Source organism: Pteropus medius, unplaced genomic scaffold (assembly GCF_902729225.1).
Source record: "Pteropus medius unplaced genomic scaffold, Ma_sr-lr_union100, whole genome shotgun sequence".
NCBI classification, from domain to species: Eukaryota; Metazoa; Chordata; class Mammalia; order Chiroptera; family Pteropodidae; genus Pteropus; species Pteropus medius.
In genome coordinates this window covers 4,803,611-4,809,431 of record NW_024340692.1, presented here as the reverse complement: position 1 = coordinate 4,809,431, position 5,821 = coordinate 4,803,611, and the positions used below count along the sequence as shown (strand labels likewise).

The 5,821-nt window shown below is 39.1% G+C and overlaps 1 protein-coding gene across 6 annotated transcripts in view; it reads right to left on the bottom strand.

Annotated features, from left to right (window-relative positions):
• Nucleotides 1-4,884, bottom strand: part of FREM1 (FRAS1 related extracellular matrix 1) — a 138,289-nt gene extending 133,405 nt beyond the window's left edge. For 3 of the 6 annotated variants that reach the window (XM_039875149.1, XM_039875283.1, XM_039875202.1), the window contains exon 1: nucleotides 4,054-4,882. The gene's annotated coding sequence lies outside the window, so the exon portion shown is untranslated. Of the gene's footprint in view, nucleotides 1-4,053 lie in introns of all 6 variants that reach the window. The other 3 variants (XM_039875056.1, XR_005655539.1, XM_039875193.1) reach the window with 3 other exon arrangements.
• Between the last annotated feature and the right edge of the window lie 937 nt (nucleotides 4,885-5,821).

The following is a 5,821-nucleotide window of genomic DNA, read 5'->3' as shown; positions in this document are numbered from 1 at the left end:
AATCAAAGGAGAACTAGGCTGCAGATCAGAGCTTAAAGGCCAGGGAGTAATGGGCCGAGAGCTGTTCTGCCCAGTCAATGAGATCTGGGGGGGGAAAAAGCTTTATTACTCATTTCTCTTTTCTTTTCACCTAAAAAATTGAGTGGGTTGCCACATGTTTGATTTTATCCAGCCTTAACACCTGTTAGTCCTCTCTCAAAGAAGAAATATTTATTGAGCACTTATCATATGTCATGTACGTGATACGTGCTTTCCAAATGTCTTTTAGCCCTTACAAATACCTGGTGAGGCAAGTATTAATATCCTCATTTACTCCTAAGAAAACTGGCTATGTAACTCACCCAACATTACAGAACCAAAGAATACTGCAGCACAGGATTGGAACCCAGTTGGAATTTATTCAAAGGCCACTCTTTTTTTCTACTACACTACTCTGCTTTAATCTCCATGATCTATCAATACTACCTTTTGAGTTTAAAACAATCACTAGTGCTTACTGGACAAAGTAGAATCATCCAACCATGTTCTAATAAAGGGGAAGAGTTACATAAAACAGAATTAAATTATCACTGTTGTGTTGCTGTGTTGTCTTTCCAATGAGGAGAATCACTTTTACAGGAAAAGCAGATCTGGGCCAAGAAAGGAATTGTTAAAAAAATCCAACAACTTTCAAACATTTGGATGAGTCCTCATCTGTGAATTTTGAGCCTTTCTGAAAGTCTCTTAACTTCACAATGATTTTGACTAATAATTTACAAAATAAAGAATTTTTGTGCTAACAAAAAATGTAGACCTTGGAATGAAAATACCATGGCATTGAGTGCTACCCCATGAGACAAAGTCCTGGCTCATTTATTTTAAGAGAAGAATTCAGAGAGCATTTGTAAGCACTGAGCAGCTAGCTGATAACACTTGATAGAATGAAGAGATGGGCTCCCCATGGAGATGCAACACCCGATGGAAGAACTTGGGGCTTAGTGAGTCCTGGAGTGTTATCTGTTCCCGTCTCTAAAGTAGCCGGATAAGAATTTTCAATGATAAAGTTGAGAGTGAAAAGTGATATACAATCTTAGCAGCCTTTTCATGATGCATAAAAAAAGTATTCTGACATCAGATCAACAACCCCATAAGTAGGAGGGATGAGTGAAACTAAAGACTGTTGTGCCATCTCCTTTAAATTTACCAAAGAGAAGCTGAGAACATTTTGTAAAACAACAACAACAACAACAGCAACAACAAATCTAACTTTACAATTTTCCTGTACTCTGTCCTCTAGTGAGTAGTTTCCCACTCAAACATGATATCTTCAGACAACTGGAGGGTATATTTGTCAGAAAAGCACAGAGATCACAGCTATATTTTCTTATCCTGATGGCCAATTTTTAGAATCCTTTGAAAATGTTGCTCCAGTCACCACAGTGAAAGAAGCTACACAACAGACAAAATGCAAGATTTCATTAGGGAGTTGTTGTTTTTTCCCCCCCAGCCCTTCAAAGGTCTCTCTTTGAGCTTCTCACCTGGTAGCACAAAAGCTATTAAATCACTTGAATAAAAGGGTCAGATTGCAAGCTGTGCAAGTATGGAAGCTGGCAAGCCCTGTTCAGACCACCCAGCTCTCCAAAGGGGTAGTAACACCAGATTCAGACAAGATAAGAGGCTGCTATCCTATGTAACCTGGCCTGGAGACACAGCCTTTCTAGAGAGTTACAGGATTCCATTGTGAAGAATGACTGTGTGCTTTGAAAAAGGTGGCATTTGTCTAACTCACTATACTGGTGGTCTTGTTATTTGTGAGAAAAAGAAAATGTATAAAATATTCTTGAAAATTTTTGAAGAAAAGCAGTAAGCCATATCTTTGGGCCTGTTCTCAAAGCAAATGCTAAAAAGTTCCCATTCTGTCGTATGCCAACTGTACTTTAATAAAAAAAAATTTTTTTAAGTTCCCATTCCCCAATAACTGAATTTAGAAGACTGAGCCGTATCCATCAGTATCAGAAGACCAGAGCTGATAAGATACCAAAACTCATTTATTCAGCCCTTTTGCTTTATTAATGGAGGAAGTGATGCTTAGAGAGAGTACGTGGCTCATCCAAGATTGGTTAGCAACAATTAAGATTTGAAACATCATGAGGACAAGGACTCTGTCCATACTATTCACGCTGGTCATTTTGGAGTCCTTGGAAACTAGCACTGAGCCTGGCATGTAGCAGGTACCCATGAATATTTGAAAAAGGAAGGGGTGCTGATGATCGCATCCTATTTTCCTTTTACTATAAATATACAATGCCATAAAATATCACTGGGGATAGGATGGAGGTTTTCTTACTTTCTTATATTGTCAAATGAGGACCTTAATATGATGGAGGAATCACCTCCTATTTTTGCCAATCCCTATGGGCTGGTCAAATCTAAACTCAGTTTCTATGAATTAGGCTGCCCCTGAAAAGTCCCAAGAAAGTCAGCTGGGTTCAGCCTAGCCTGTCCCAGAAGCAGAGCATCCCTGGAAGCTGATAAAGAGTTAAGAACAGCTTTAGGCTTAAAGTTTCCAAGACGAATATTAGTTGGCCATGTGGGGACAGGTTAAATCATACAGCTCAACACATAGGGGCAGGGAATATGGTGTCCGGTACCTTTGTTCAACTCCCTTTCTCTTTCATGGAAATGGAAAAGCAGAGATGAAAAAGGGAGCAAGAAATAAAAGGGTGAGTTTGGTGGGAAAGCTAGTTAAAAAGCCCTGGTTTGTCAATCAAACATGTAAAACCATTTTGCACATAACTTATATTCAACATCAGCCCAAACTCAAGTTTATTAATTAGATATGATGTTTAATATTAACCAAGTACATGACAAGAATTTAATTGCCAAGGACAAAGGAGAGCAGTGCTTATCCAACCGTGATCTCATCTGCATCAGAATCACCTGGGTAGATTCCTGCCCCCTCCTCAGGTCTAAAATTCTTTGAGAGTGTGACCTAGGCACCTGTCTTTCACCAAGCAGGCTGGTGGTTCTTATGCACACAGAATTTTGAGAATCCTTGATGGAGTCAAAGAGCAAAGGTAGTTACCATTTTCCTAGAGTTCTGCTGAAGGCAGAACTTTTATCAAGTGCAGGCAGGATACCTAGAAGCAACCCTTCAAGTGCAGGCAGGATACCTAGAAGCAACCCTTCAAGCTTTAACTAGAGCAGGAGATGGCAGTATCAGTTTTCCAGAGTAGAAACCTGAAGAGCATTGGTTACCAGTAGGTCTGGTCTAAGGAGCAGCCCTGAAGAGGTTAATCTCTGCAGCAAGATTCCCAGGCCATAAATTCCAACCAGCCTCCGGAAATGCTCTTTTCAAGCTTTGTAATTCATGCCACGCAACAAGACTGAGAGTAATAGTAAAAAGGCAGAAATAAAAATTAAATGCCTTAAAAATTATTTCCGAGATCCAAATGAAAACTGAAAGAAACTGTTTATGACAGCACCAGAATCTCTAAACAAAATCTGGGTAATAAGCAAAATCAATCAAAAACTTCAGAACAATATGATCTCTTTGCTTCTCCAACACTCTCTCTCATCCCCATTAAAAAAGAAACCACACTTTTAAAAATGTATATCCAAATATAACTAAACTAAAGCAAAGCTACCCAAAAATCATCACCTCCAAATTTCCATATCTTTATACCATGAGGATGTTATCTGTTTCATTAAGTTTTGCATCTTTTCCCTTTGCCATTTCACTTAGCTGAGAAGGAACATTCTGATTTTGGGGAGCGTGAGGGATTACAAAAATTTTAAATGGTTATTTCATTGGTGAGAATCATTGGAAATGGATTCAGAAGAGATATAAATTTTTATGTAATAAAGAGAATCCAATTTTTGGCATATTATTTTTTAACACTGCAAGTCACCACCCTCTGAGTTTACATGAGAATTAAACTTTGCAAGCAGACTGTACACTTCCTGCACTGTAACTTGGTTGTTAATGCTACCACCACACACACAATCTCTGGGATATTCTGCTAACAACATTCACAGTTAAATTGAGAGGCAGTACATAAAGTAGATACTTACAGGTAGTGGTTTTCCTTTCCAAGCCCAAAAGCTAGAAATCCTTGGCCCAGGGCAGGCGGGATCAGAGTCACTGACCGGCTAATCTCTGGTTTAAAGAGCTTTGAGAGGAAGGGGGAAGAAAAACAATCCAGGAAAGGAAAGAGAGCTGAAATTCCAGTCTTTCAGGTCAGCTGAGTGTTAGCTTTCTTTGTACTAAAAATCCATTAACTCACCCAATGCAAAAATATAGAATTGAAGTTCACATACACACTTCACTGTCTTTGCTGGGTTTCTCCAAGGCTGCTGCAGCAGCAGCTTTGAGAACTTTCCGATTGCCAAGCCTCAGGACTCCCTCTGAGAAGAGCATGATAAAGGATGCCTGCAACTGTTTGCAGGGATCTCAACCTCCCTGGCAGATTGCCACAGCTCCTCAGTCCCTTCTGCTGGTTGGGTCCGCAGGGACTAAACTGAGCTTTTGTTAATGAGGTCGGTTGCTTCTCTTCCTAGTCTCTCCCCAGCTTCCTTTCTCACTATTAGTTATGAACTAACTGCTCTGCCACTGGCTGAGCCGAAAGCTGCCTCTCCCACCAGCCGCCCTCAGCACACAGATACACATCTCACACACACATACACATGCGACATACACACAGTCACTCAAACACCACACACAGGTGTACACATGCTACACACACATAGGCAGTCACAGGCGGCATACCTATACACACACAAACATAGTCACAGTCATGCATACACAAGTTCACACCCTTCGCACCCACGTGTGTACATAATCACACATACTACACATACATAGGCACACACACACATGCTCACACCCACCCATATACACAATCACACAGTTGTTTCCTGAACCTTCAAACTCTTCAAACACACTTTTTCTCCTCTTTTCTTCAAATTCCCATCCTGAGAGGCTTTTATTCAATTGAGACAAGTTGCCCAAAATTGAGAAGGGAGGAGGAAGGGGTTGTGGCCCCTCTTAGCTTTTGTCACAGATTCAAGGGAAAAGAGATTTCTAGGGTTGTATTTTTAAGTATTACCTTAGTTTTTTCCATTTATAAAGCTTTTCGTGTATCTAGTTCTTTTTATAAATCCACAAAAGTTCCATTAATCTCATCTCATTTGCATATAGTTTATGACCCCATTGATTCAGATATTTCACAGGTCAAGAAATGTCCTCTCAACAGAGGTTCATTTAGTTAAACTTATCAGGATTCAATGGGTGAGTAAGAATCTTGTTCCTTAACTACTGCACACTAAAATGCTTTCCTGTATTTCGTCTCAAGAAAAAAAAAAAAATAGCATACTATCTGGCCTAACTTTTAGACTGACCATATATAGAGAAGCTGGAGTATTATCTGACTTCAAGGGAAATGTTTATATTGAGACATGTCTAGCTATGCAAAACCTTAGCCAAAAGTACAGGGCACTATAAATCCAATTCAACCTAAGTTGTGGTTTACCCTAACAAAGTCATCATATCATACCCCTTTCCTTGGAAAAATGAGGGAAAAAGAGAGGGAAATAAAAAAGGTAAGAAAATTATATGACAAAGGAAGGATGGAAGGAAGAAAGGAAAAAAGAAACAAATAAAAAGGTAAAAGAAGAGAAAAATAATTAAGTTAAAAACATGTTTTTTAAATATGTCAGCAATGATACATATGCATTTACTCAAAGTCTCCAGAAATTTAAAATCTTTAAAAATCTTTCAATTCATTCTCTTTGCTGTAAGAATAAATGGGTGAAACTTATTGAAGAATCCCTAAGCTCTTTA